This window comes from Pteronotus mesoamericanus, unplaced genomic scaffold, assembly GCF_021234165.1.
Source record: "Pteronotus mesoamericanus isolate MK-2021 breed Mesoamerican mustached bat unplaced genomic scaffold, CSHL_Meso_final contig_50, whole genome shotgun sequence".
In the NCBI taxonomy this organism is placed as follows: Eukaryota; Metazoa; Chordata; class Mammalia; order Chiroptera; family Mormoopidae; genus Pteronotus; species Pteronotus mesoamericanus.
Window position 1 is genome coordinate 23023753 of NW_026555186.1, and position 14177 is coordinate 23037929.

Here is a 14177-nt window from a genome sequence, read left to right on the forward strand (position 1 = left end):
CCTTCTCCATAGCAACAATAAGTAATATATGACAGTTGAAGATGATCTAGAAAATTTAAGGGAAATAAATATGAACTAAAAGCTGTGTACCAAGTAAAATTATCTTTGAAGTGTAAAGACAACAGACTGACATCCTCAACATGAAATAAATCAGGGAAATAGAATTTTAAAATATCTACTTTACTGTGAAATCCAGTCAACCAAGAGGTGATCAAAAGAAAGAACAAATGGAAAAGCTGTTGTAAAAAACCTGACATTAATTTTTGAATCCTTGTAAGTTTAAAACTTGAAATCACTGTGAGAATTTTGATTATAGAATGGACTCTGAAAATTATAAGCATTGAACATATAAAAATAAAAAAAACTAACAAAAAATGTAAAGGAAGTTTAAATAGGAATAAATATAAGATATACGAGGCCTTTCCAGAAAGTATCCAGCCATGTAATATGAAAAATACAGTTGTTGAAGAAGATCCAACATACAAGAAACATTATACATAGGACAATAACATCTCATTCCCTTTCAAAATAGGCACCTTGGGACCTCACACAGTTCTCCCAATTGCCATCATCTTTTCCTGATGATCCCAATTCATATTTTCCTGAAGTTCATGGATGGTCTGAAATCTTTTCTCTTTCAAAGGTGATTTTGGTTTTGAGGAAAGCCAAAAGTTGCAGGACACGAAATCTGGGCTGTAGAGGGACTAGGGCACCTGAGTGATTTGATATTTTGCCAAGAAGCTCTGCATGAGACATGATTCATGAGCGAGTATGTTGTTGTGGTAAAGCTGCCAATCACCAGTTGCCTATAGCTTCAGCCTTCTAAATCATCCAAATAGTTTTCATGGAGGAATGTTTAAGCCTAATGGAAAATCTGATGCAGATTCGTTGATCTACTAGCTCAGTCATTTTGAATGTGATAGCCACACAGCACACACCCTCACTCAACAGCATCTACTGCCCCCACTGACTAGTACAGTGAAGCCATCATTGTTCATGCATGCACATTCCAGTCCACTCTTCTCGGCTGCCAGATTACACTGATGTTGCACAAACCATTCTCATTATATTAACAATGGCTGGACTTTTTCTGGACGGACCTTTGTGTACTTAATCTCTTACAAGATGTCACTCGATATTGCCTAAGAAAATTATTCTCATTTCTTGAAGGTTTTATATATATTACATTTTTAACATTGGAAGATTGTCTAAACTAAGCTTACCTATTTTTTTAAAATTTCACTTTACCTTCTGTTAAATTCAAGTAAATTTAACTCCAGCTTTTTATTCAAAAGTATTGTAGAATATATGATATGTATCTATTTTAATGAAATGGTATCAATCTACTCAAATATATCTGCTCATCTTTAATTGGTTTATATTTATAGAGAAACGTCTAAAGAGTTGCCTATCAAGAATCAGTGGTAACTTGGGAGATTAAGGTGATTTTTAAAATTCTCTGTTATTTCTTGATTTCTTAGTGAGCAGACATCCCTTTTGCAAAACAGTACATCCTTTCTTCTATAGATAATCACCAAATACTTTTTTATTGCCTTAAATATGTTGATTATGAAGAAGCTGTACTTAGATAAAATATCACCTAGACAGTAATTTTGTTTTGTGTGCTTTAGTGAAACATATTGGTGAATATGGAATCAACCCTGATCTAGTTTTAAAGTGTAAGTAATTAGGATATTGAAAATTAGCTTTCTGCTTTGAGTTCACTTGAAGGGCTAGATTTACAGCTCCTGCTCTTTCTATTAGTGAAAAACTCTGGTGAAGCATCCCAGGGCACGTCCTTGGGAAGTAAATGATATGATTTCCCCTTTTAGCCACCTTTGACTAATTATGTTAATTATAAAACTAGCTGCAGGGAGCAAAAGTGATGACTTGAATCTTACTCTAAGAATTAGTTTTGAGTTGCTAAACAGAAGCACAGTGTGGACTATTAAAACCATTTCTGTAGCTGTAATAGGTATCTATGCAACCAGAAGAGAAAAATTCATTGGATGCCTATGGGACTTGCTCCTTTTATCAAAAGAGATTCCTTTTATCAAAAGACTTTAGAAATAAGACCTAAAATCAGTGTAAACTTGAATACTGATACTTGATATGTTTTAAATGGTGTACCAATGCTTTAAAAAAAATTGTCCTCCTTAATTAATAAATGGTACACTGTTTCTCATTTCGCTCTATTCCCCTCCCCCACCACGCTATTTCCCCCTTTCTCCAATGCACCTGGCATGTAAAGTTTTTCTTGGCAAGGAGTCAAACAAAATGAAAATATTAATTTGTTTGAACTGCTTAGATAAAAACTGCTAGTGCGCTGCTGGGATTTTTCAGCATGTTCTGACACAAAAAGCCAGAAAAAAAATTTTTTGGGTGCTAGTGATCATAAATAGGTTCCATTTTGGGTTCGGATCTGTGTTCTCTGGTTGTAATGCTTTTAATTGTGGAGACGCTTCTTACCCTGATGGCTACTGAATGCTTTTACTTTTCAAAGGCATTAAAAAAAAAATAATATTCTTTACAAAAACTTTTTGTTGAATTTATTGGCATGACATTGGTTAATGAAATTATATAGATTTCAGCGGTACAATTCCATAATACATCATCTATATATTGCATTGTGTGTTCACCACCCCAAGTCAAGTCTCCTTTCATCAACATTTATGCCTTCTTTACCCTCTTCACCTCCCCCGCCCCACCTTTCCCTCTGGTAATTCACCATGCTTTTGTCTGTGTCTATGAGGGTTTTTCTTTCTTTTATTTGTTTGTTTGTTTTTTTTTGCTTAATCCTGTCACCTTTTTCACCCAGACCCCAACACCCTTCTGCACTGATAGTTGTCAGTTTATTCTCTGTATCTGAGTCTGTTTCTATTTTGTTTGTTAATTTATTTTGTTAATTAGATTCTACATATTGGTGAAATTATGTAATACTTGTCTTTCTCTGACTGGTTTATTTCACTTAGCATAGTATTCTAAATCACAAACTTCTAGAGTGATCATTGTGGCCTTCTATTAGTATGGTATTTGACTGCTTTTCATTGTAAAAGTAAACTATATTAGCTACATTATTGGTTAAAGAATGTTTTGTGGGCTATTCTAGAGAGCTAACTATAATTTTTAACAATTGTTTTAGGGGGAAAAATTGACCCAACTTTTAAGTTCAAGTTTACAGATAAGATTTGAAACACAATTTAAAAGAAAACTGTGGATTAGGAACAAAAAAGGTAGAGTTCTTTATTTAATTTATGCTGGGCACCTATTATGAGCAAAGTTTATCAGAAGGAAACAAAATACTTACCCTGGAGAGGATATATGATCTGTCAGGAAACTTATAATTTTGTGAAACCATTAATAAGATATAACAGTGTAAAATGGGTGGTATTAAAATGTACATGTCATTGAAGGTCAGAACCTATAAAATTATTCAGCCGAAAGAATATACTGCAGTCTGTCCAGACTTGCCTCTACTTAAACTACTTGCATGCACTTTCATGTGTCAGGGAGAAGCTAGACATAGGAAATATTTAAAACCTATTTTCCCATATTGAAATTATGAAGTTTTCCTGCGGAGGTAAAAGCATGAGCAACACATCTTACTTGTGTATACTATTATAATTTTATAAGATATTTTATGTTACAAGTATTTACTGATTAGTATGTTTGGAAAAGATACCTTATGAACCCTTTTCTAATAATAATTTGTAGAAGTCATTTGGATTTACATTGCTGACTTGCATCAAATATGTGTCACATAGTTATTAAGCACAAATGGTTGGAGGATGACTCCAGTGTCTTCCCCAGGAGAAATGTTTCTTGGTTCTTCTCTTCTTGCCACCCTCCAAGGGAGTATATACCTTACATTATTATAGTAGAGCCCTGTGAACAGTAAGACATTCACTCTTTTGGATACTGGCAGGGCTAGTTGTAGAAAACTTCACTAGTTTCTCTCGGGAATCTTCTGCACACCCTCTTGTGTCTTTCTGTTAGTATTTTTCCACGTGGGTTTCCAGACCAAGCTCTGTTTCTCTTCCTTTCCTGTAACTCTTTCCCTTTAGTAGTACCCAACATTCATTCTCCTTATCATCCTCTGTCCTAACAGAGCCCTGATATGGTTTGGACATTCCATGGCCAAGTGCTTTGGTAGAGGCCGACACATCTCCCATCCCAAGCAGTGGATTCTGATTGGCTTAAACCAATCATGGAAGTTCCTATTTGTTTGCTGGTGATTGGTTCAGGCATTGGCTTAGGATGTCTTTTATCCCAATGCTATATGAATAAAAGTGCCCCATGTTCTTGTAGGAGAAGTTTGCTTCCTTCTTACAAAAGATACAAGAAAAACATGGCTTTTTTATGCCTGAGAATATTGTCATACTAAGATATGACAAGTCTACCTTTTGACCTTGGGTAGGCATGGAGTCTGAGCATAGAGTCAATCCATGGAAGAGAGCAGAGGCTGGAGAATTACAGGATAGAGACAGCGCAGCGATCAGCAACCTTTTTCCTGCAAAGAGCCAGAGAATAATTACTTCAGGCTTTGTGACCACATGATGTGTGGCACAACCATTCATCTCTCTTTTTGCAGCACAAAGGGAGCACACACATATATATAGGAATGTCCAAAGCTTTGTTTCAATAAAACTTTATTTACAAAAGAAAAAGCCATAGACCTGATTTGCCCTGCGGGTTGTAGTTGCCAAGACCTGAACTAGAACCCACCTTGATGTGTATTACAATCTGTTTCTACACACAACATGTCTAAAACCAAACATGGGCATTTTTCCTCACAGCAACTTAATTCTTCACTTCTCCAGAAACCAACTGGGTTGGCCCCAATTCAAGCCTGAAACTAACTACCAGGAGTTAGCACAGACTCCGCAGGTTAGGGACTCAGTCTCACAAGACTGCTTCTACTTTAGATGCCCATCCCAGGCCCCTGAGCACCAGTGCTTCTGACTAACTGGCTATAAGTCAGGAGATTCCCACAACCCCTCCCCAGGTTCAATAATATGCTAAAATGAATAACAGGATTCAGGAAAGTGCTTTACTTACTATTACGGGCTTATTATAAAGGGTAAAATTCAGGAACAGACAAATGGAAGAGACGCAGAGGTCAAGGTATGGGGGTGGGGAACTTCCCAGAACTTCCTTCCTTTCCAGTCATGCCATTCTCCCAGCAATTTGATGTATTTACCAACCCAGAAGCTCATCAAATCTCATTGTTCAAGAGATTTTCCTAGCTCCTCATCTAGCCCCCATCCTGTTCCATAAATTGGTTAAAACTTCCAGCCCTCTTGTCACTTGGTCTTTCTGATTGTCAGCCCATCATGAGGTGATGTAGGGCCCTACTATAAGTCTCCTCATTAGTATAAACTCAGGTGTGACAAAAAGGGTCTCTTCATGAATAACAAAGGATGCTTCTGTCAGGGAATTCTAAGGGTTTTAGAAGCTTTTTGCCAGGGACTAGGGAAAAAGGCCAAATATATTTCTTATTATCCTACAGTATGTGTCTAGAGCTCTGTTATATTTGTACTTTGTTATATGTAAGATAGTAAATTTTCTATGTGTTTTGTTAACTTGTAGCTGAAAGCATTGTCAGTATCATCATCTTGGATGATAGGATAAGACCCATCTCCTCTGCTCCTAAGAAGAGACTACATTGTAAAAGAAGCCTACTGAAAACAATATCATTGCCTTTTGTTGTTTAATCTACTCTTGTTTCTATTGACTCATATCTTGAGCAGAGGAAAACAGAACTCTAAGTTGGTAAGAGGTTAGTTATTTGAGAGCAAATGAGGCCTTATGGAGAATTCTAAATTCCATTGTATTGAATGTGCCACTGTTCAAGGACCAGACAGAATGTGTTTTGCTGGGTGTATCCTCTGGTTAGTGCTGTGATGACTGCTGACCATTCTAGATGTGGATGCTCCAATTACCTTTTCTCACGGAAGATCTGAATGTGACATCTTTACCAGTCCCCATCAGTGTCACTTGTGAGCCTTTCAGCTTTTGAAAAAGTTAATGTGAATGCTATTCAGAAATGCTGAAAAATGCTTCTGTGAGAGAGGAGGCAAGCAGTTCCCTGAGAGAGAAGTAATTAAGATGCTCTGTGATTAAGTCTTTCCCGTCTCGGTCACTTCTTGCTTCTAGCCTTGGTGTAAATCTTCATAATGTAACTATGAAGTTTGTAATTAAATTCTTCTGGCCACTTTGGAGTATACCAGGAATGTTTTAATTACTTTTTATGGGTTATTGTCATGAATTTCCTCAAGGGGCTGCCTCTTTTGAGTAATTCCATTCTTTTGGATTACATGTTTTTATACTTAAAATAGATTTATTTCTCTTCCTCTCTTATTGTGTTTTAACTAAACTGAGGGCAGAATCTCTTTGAGGATCATTGTGTAGGAGGTCCGAGTACTGTTAAGTCTTCTGAAAAGGATGAAAGCTGGAAGTAAGGAAAGAGGACACATAAGCAAGAAAACAACACTAGAGGCAATAAAGGAAAGCTAATAAATCTATCAAAACTCAAAAATGCCTGCTTAAATTAAAGGTATGATGAACATATTAAGACCTTGACCAACAAATCTTCAAGAGACATAACATTAAGCCCCTCGCCCCTTCTGTGCTTGGGGGCTGGACCTTGTGCTCCTGCTATGCTTGTCCTGCCCTTTCGATCTATCTTTGTCCCAGGTATTCAGTTAAATTGTTTTTCTTGAATACAGAGTATCCCGGATGATTAAAAACAATATACATGGTGTTATCATTTATGTAACATACTCCTTTATGATGCTGCTAATTTTTATCACGCCATCTCTCCTGTCTGCGACCACAAAATTGCAGTCAACAATTAGGTTCCTCACAAAAATCACAGGAGGAATTCCTAGAAAACCACTAGTTTATGTTTTTTATGGAAGGAAGTCCTTGGGGGAGCCCTAAGTACATGCTTGTGCAGTGAAATTTAGAATTTTTTTGTCTGTACTGTGCATCTGAAACTGTTGTCTTGTCTGCTTGCCTCCTGTTCCCTAGAAACAGATTTCTGAACTGACCACTTAGAAGGAATAGTAGTCCAGGGTATAAATACAAATTCAAACACAAAAGGAAACTTTAAGTGTTACCCAAAACTTGACTTCATCTTTATATTCACAGGGGAGTCTATCTGATAAATTAGAGTTTAGTGAGTGTGAATTTGGTCTGCATATGGAAAGTGAAAAAAAAAAAACTATCAAGTTAAATGTCAGAGAGCAACAAGCAGCTTTGTCTGACTGCAAATGTTTTTTTCCTCCAAAAATTAAGGTGCTGTTGAGGTGCTCCCTGGCTTGTAGGACAATCCAAGAAAGGATCTTTCTGCGGTTACTCCTTATTTTGTGTTCTGCTTAGTTCGTGATGCTTCCAGGGCTAAGAGATTTGAATTAATTGAACAGAGCAAAGAGTAAAAAGTCTTGGCTCTTGGGAATTGTTTCTTAGAAATCAAAATATAAATTTTTGCAATTAAAGACAGTGGTTATGTGAACAGTTCTGTTTTCTCTGAGCACATGCAGCAGCTGGGACTGGGGTGGGGCAGGGAAGGAAGTGGTGGCGCCCCAGCAGGAGAACTATACCAGAAGGGAGGTTATTTCTCTCTGCTTGGTCAGTAAAGGGCAGCTTTCAATTCAACCCCCCACTGCCTGCTACCTTGTTTTTTCTTGGTAAGCACAGAAGAATTTGGAGTGGGAATATTTTTTTCTATTATGTTAAGGAGAAGTACTAATACTTTTTTATATTTATTAAAATATTATTTTAGTACACCTTGATAAGAGCAACAGAAATATGTGCCAGGATAAGGAAGCTTGTCTTCTAAGATTCAGTCCAGTCTTCCTTCTATCCCTGCATCCCCCAGTTTTCTGCTGTCTGTCTCACCAAACAGCAACATGTAGGCACATTGTGTACCCTGAAAAGAATTAGCTATGTATTTTGTATGACACTTGACAATTCAATGAAACAGTTCTTGTTTTGATCCAAAATTGAGTTGAAGTTGTAAGCACACATCTTGTCAGTTCCTGCAGAGAAATACATTTCTTGTTCCTGAAGATACTTGCTTATTTTTATTGGACCTGATTGGAAAATTCAAATCAGAATATAAGATGTTGAAAAGAAGACTGAGCCTCCCATAGAACAAAGTCTATTACTCATCTTTTAATATTAGTATTTTTCAAGGCTCCAATTTTTCACTTATTTCTCCCTTTAAAAATTTAATCTTTATTGTATTTTTTCCCATTACCATTTAGTCCCCTTATACCCCCTCCCCCCAGCAGTCACCACACTGCTGTCCATGTCCATGAGTCCTTACTCCTTTGTGTTCAGTCCCTCTACCCTCTAATTTTTCAATCTAAGGACTCTCCCTGGGCATTCTCGCCCAATCCTGTGGCCTAAGTTTTCTGCTCTATATGTTTAACTCTGAAATCTGTATCTCCAACCAAAATCTCTCTCCTGAAATCAAGCACTATATATGCAATGGTTTCTTCAATTTGTAATTAGAGACTCATAGGGCATGTTTAGAACGCAAATCATCACCTGTCCCCTGCAATCAGCTGTGCCTCCTATGTTCCTAAACACGGTTAACACTAACACCACACACCCTGTTGCCCCGTTGTCCACTCCGCCCCGGGAGAATGCCTCATATGCCTTTATTCTCTTCATTCCCAAAGTCACCTCTCTGGCTCTGATCATCATTTCTTCTTTTGCCTATTGTCGTTCTCTCCTAGATCAATCACTACTCCTCTACATCTCAACAGTAAACATCTTTTTTTTTTTCAGATTTGCTGAGCTATAATTGATGTACAATAAATGGCACACATTTAAAGTGTACAGTTTGAGAAATTTTGAAACAATCACCGTAATAAAAATAAGGAACATAATCTTCATCCTCAAAAGATTGCACATGTTCTTTTGTCATCGGCCCCTCACAACACCCCCCACCCCTAAAACTCTCTCCATTCCCAGGCAGCCATGGATCTTCTTTATGTTATTATAGATCAGTTTGCATTGCCTAGAATTCAATATAAGGAGAATGTTCCCTCTTTTTCTGACTTTTTTCACTTGGCACAATTATTTTTTTCCTGCCCCCTACCCCAGCTTCTTTTAAGATTTTGCACTTATTGCTTGTTTTGAACCAATTGGATTATGATGAAACTTAATGTTATTACCTGCATGCTTCTTGTGCTTGGGGTTCATTTAACTCCTGAGTCTGTGGACTTATAGTATATATTCAGTTTGGAAATATTTTGTCTTCAAAAATTATTTCTTCAAATATTTTTCTGACCAACATCTTTATTTCTTTCTTTCAGGGACACAATGCATACCTTTTAGGGAGCTGGAAGTTTTACCACAGCTCACTAATACTCATTTCAATTTTTGTCAGGGGAAAGGAGGCTTTTTTCCTCTGTGCGTGTCATTTTGGATAGTTCCTATTACTATATTTTCAGATCCATTGATATTTTTTTCAATAGTCTCAATTTTTTTGTTAATCTTAACCAGTTTATTTTTCATCATTGACATTGCAATTTTTTTTTTTTGTCTCTAGAAGTTCAATTTAGGTGTTTAAAAGTATCTGTTATATCTTTGCCCAGCATGCTCCCAGGTTAGTTTGACATTTGGACATTTGGATTATAGTTATAACTTTTAATGTACTTGTCTACCAATTCTGCAATCTTTGTCATTTCTTAGTCTGATTCTGTTGCTTGATTCTTGTCCTCATTATGGGCTACATCATACCACTCTGAGCCTAGAGACTTTCTCCACACAGGACTCTAGGCAGTCAAGCTTAGTTTATTTTTTTCCTTGCTCTCTGGAGTCATTGGTGCTGCCTATTGTCAATGTCTGAAAACCTAGTTTCATATATTTTGTCTAGTTTTTTAAAAATATGTTTTGGGCAGAAGGTTAAATCTGATTCCTATTATTCCACTTTGGCTCCAAACCAAAGTTTCTTTAAAATTTATTTTTTTTACCGTTGCCTAAATTATTGTTCTAAATATCTAGTCTAATTTTGTCATGCTCCTACTTAAAAATATTTGGTGATAACTTTGTACCTTGAAATCAAAGTTCTAACCTTTATTAGCATGTCCAAGGCCCTTCACATTATGGTTCATTCCACATGCAAGTTTGGCTATTAACTCTCCCCTTCCCCATCTCACATCCTACACACATAGGTACCCTATAATCAAGCCTCACTTGATTGAACCACAGTTCCTAGACTAAACCACCCTTGTGCATTGGTCATTTCTTTTCTTTGTGCATACCCCCACCCCTTCTCAGGCTGATGTGATTTTACCTATTCTGCAAGCCTCGACATCCTAGTTCAATATAAACTCTTCTGTGTCTTTCTCCCTACTGTCCTTGGCAAGATTGAAAGCCTAGGATTCCCTCACCAGGGCATTTCTGTTCCTCGTGGAGCTCCTACCACAGTGCTCATAGTTTCTCTCACTAAACTGAGAGCTTTCCAGAGCATAACTTGGCAAATGTATTCTGTAAAGGTCAGATAGTAAATCTTTTAGAGTTTGAGGGATCTACAGGTCTTTGTTGCATATTGTTCTTTGTATTTTTATAACCCTTTGAAAATATACAGTTGAAGGGCAGGGAGCGGGTTATGAGGGGGAAATGGGTACAACTGTAATTGAACAATAAAAAAATTAAAAAAAAATATACAGTTAATTCTTAGCTTTGGGGCCAAGCAAAGATATACTGCCACAGGCTGCAGTTTGCTGACCTTGACCTTAGAGAAGAGAGATTATATTTCAATCTTTCATCAGTAGATTGCTGGACTCTGAGAGGAGTCAATTAATAAAATGTGTGGTTCTTTAATAATGAACATTAAATAGCCTATATATTTCATATGTGACAGTAATGCTTCCAAGAAGTTAGTGTAGCCTATGTCATTTGGGTTTGCACAAAATCAGGTTATATTGTCAGCTCCATTGCATAGATGAAGCCTTTGCAGCATTGAGAAGCTGAGGGCCTTGCCAAAGACTGTGCAGCTGCTTGTCTTTCAGAAGTTAGAAAAGAAGAGGGATGGGGTGAGGCAGTTGCTTATGTTCTTCCTCTGTTGGGTTAGGCTCCCAAGGAGGTCAGAATGTTCCTACAATTGATGTGTTCAGCATCTTTCTCTCTGATGGAAAGCAAAGGTAGCTTGACATGGATCCACAGACTCTTTAACCTGAAGACTGCATGAGTTTCAAAGATAAATAACCACATCTGCTCACTTTTATATTTATCTTATACTTTGGAGAAAATGACAAAATTGAGTTTCTAAAATAAGTATTTCTTTTTAAAACATGAAACGTTTTGTATGGATTACCCTCATCATATATTGTTTAGATCTAGAGAACTCCTGCTCCTCTTTAAATATAATAATATCCCTCAAACAAAACACTTTGCCTAAATTAGTTGTCTTCAAAGCATATCTGGTTGAGTTAGAAGCTGAAGAAACATATTATTTGAAACCACACACAAATGTTTTGTTTATTTTTTAAAACTTGTTGACCAGAAAAGAAAATTGTCTTTGTGTTTTATAAAAAAAAAAATTACCTCATGGCTGACAGTTGACAACCAAGTGAACTAACATGAGCTGATATTAAGAATTTTGATAATGCCTTTTGGAAATCCCAACAGACTAGACTCTTTAGCATAGTAGAATCGGAACTCCGTTAATCAATCAAACCATCATCAGAAACTACAGTACCCTCCAAACAGCTGCCATTTACAATTTAGTGATAATGATCTTTATATAAAAAATTAGAGTGTCATAAAAAGCACCTGCTGTCACAATTAGCTTTTCAAAAAGCAGAAACTCTTTTACTGCCATAATTTTAAGCAATAATAATTATTGGGACAATCGAAATAAAATTAGTAGATGATTTGGAATTAAATATACAATATATTTAGATCAAGAAAAGTATTGTGAAGACAGGTAATTTTCCCTGCTGGGAATTAAATGTGTTCTATCAAATGGCAGCCATGCCCTGCCCTGCCTCAAATTCTTGTAGTTGGGAGACAGATGCAAGAGGGCTCCAGGGGAACAGAGGCACTGAACCCGAGGCTGTGCCAAAGCAAGGGCTAGACTTTGTGATTACGTAACTGGCATTTATTTCGGTTTCTAAATATGAATCTCTGACTTTTAATCACTGACATTTCTCTTTCCTTCCAGCATTTTGTGCTGCTTATGTCATTGTATTCCTAGGTGTTATTGACTGCCAAAACAACCAAAAAGCAATGAAGAAAACAAAGAAGAAAATGGTGTGGTACCAGCATAAAATAGACTGCTGTTGGGTTGTTACAGGGTGGTCATTGCCTGTTCTCATAAATATCAGGGTTACCTCTGCGAAGCAGGGAGAACTGGAAGGGTAAATGTGCTTCTACATTCCTTTATAATTGACTCCTGCCCTGAGTCCTTCTCTGAGGACATATGATTCCTAATCACTGGTTCAGTTTAAGTTGGGTCTTGTGGCCGAAAGCTGAGAGGACCAGGGCTGAGTCAGCTTGACTGGTCAGGGGAGAGTTGGGCAGGGACAACTCTTGAGCCCACATCCTTGGTTTACCTGGCATAAGGCCATACATCTTCTGTGGTAAAGTTAGCTGTCACACAATGAGGACAGAGATGGAACTCTTTTCTCTTACTAAATTTAAAAACAAATTTCTCACATATTTTATCTGGGGAACAACAATGTATGCAATAGCAGGTGGGGCTGAGAGGTCCACAGCATGCTTTACCTGGTAAATGACATTGTGTGATACTTACTTAGTCAGTAGAGTTGATCGTTTAGTATTGTATTTCAAAAGAATTGAGTACATGGTATAGGTAAGTTGGGAAAATTTATTTTACTTATTACATATTATATTTATGTGCTTGTTATTTTTCTTATTACATATATGTACAGATGACCCATGAAACAATCAGAATCTAGGTAATGATTTTCTCATTTGTTCTTCAGTAGCATGTATCACATTCAATGACATCAGATTTTCTCTATGTCCTTAATCACAGGGTAAGCCCCTGTAGAAATGACATTGCTTCTCTGGAGTTAGTATGAAATTTCAAACTCACTAGAAAGGGCTTTCCTAGATGGCTTTGCACGTTGCTCTCTTCTCCCTAATTTCGTTGACACCTACATTTTTTCCCTCGTGGAGCCAGTTTTTATTTCGTTTCCACAGCAGGTACTCTCCAATCTCATTCCCTTAATGCACAATCTTTGTTTTTCACCCTGTCTAGGTCTTCTTCTTTTCCATGTCAGGGTTCCAGCAGGACCTGACTCAGGCTCCCCTCACCACACTCTGCCTGGGAAGTGCCATGACACTATTTTACACCTTAATGACTCTGTATCACTGGCCCCTAATTTTCCCTTGCACACCTCCGTTCATGGTTGCTATTCCAAGGTAATAGACCCTAAACTCATAATCTTTCTTCCAAAGCTGCCCTACCTGTTCCCTCCCCCATCTTTTGACAATTGCTTCTCCATCTTGCTGACAACCAGGCTTGGAATCTCAGCATCAACTTTGATTCTTCCTTCTTCTGTGCCTCTCATCCTCAGTCAATGGCCATGTCATATCAATCCATTTCTCAATGGTTAAGAAACAGGGCTCTGGAACCAGGGCTTGATTCCCTTAATGGGAGACCTTAGGCAACATTTAACCTTTCTGTGCCTTGGTTTCTGCATCTATAAAACTGAAAAATAGAACTTCCCTCACAGCAGCATTGTGAGGATTAAATGAGTTATTTACTTACTCTCTAAACATTGCGCGGTGCACACTGTACACCCAGTAGAAGTGGGAATTATTATTTTATTAGTTTTTGCATGTGTTCCCCTTTCTCAGTTCTCATTGTAATGATGTTAATTTGGTACTTGCTAGTTCTTAGCTAGGCATGAAGATTGTTCCTAACTGACCTCCTCATCCCCAGGATCTTCTCGGTCCAATTGACCATACATTTTGCTGGCAGATTTATTAGACAGATGGCAAAGATTTTTATTCTCCTGGTCAAAAAGATTTAAATCAGAAAATAAAGTCTTTAACTCGATGCTTGGCACTGAAGATTCTGTACAATTTTCCATTATCATTTACTACTAGTCCTTTCCAAGGATCTTTCACCCCAGCCAGGATGAATGTTTCACTTTTTCCCACTTAGTTATGCACCTGCTCACCTC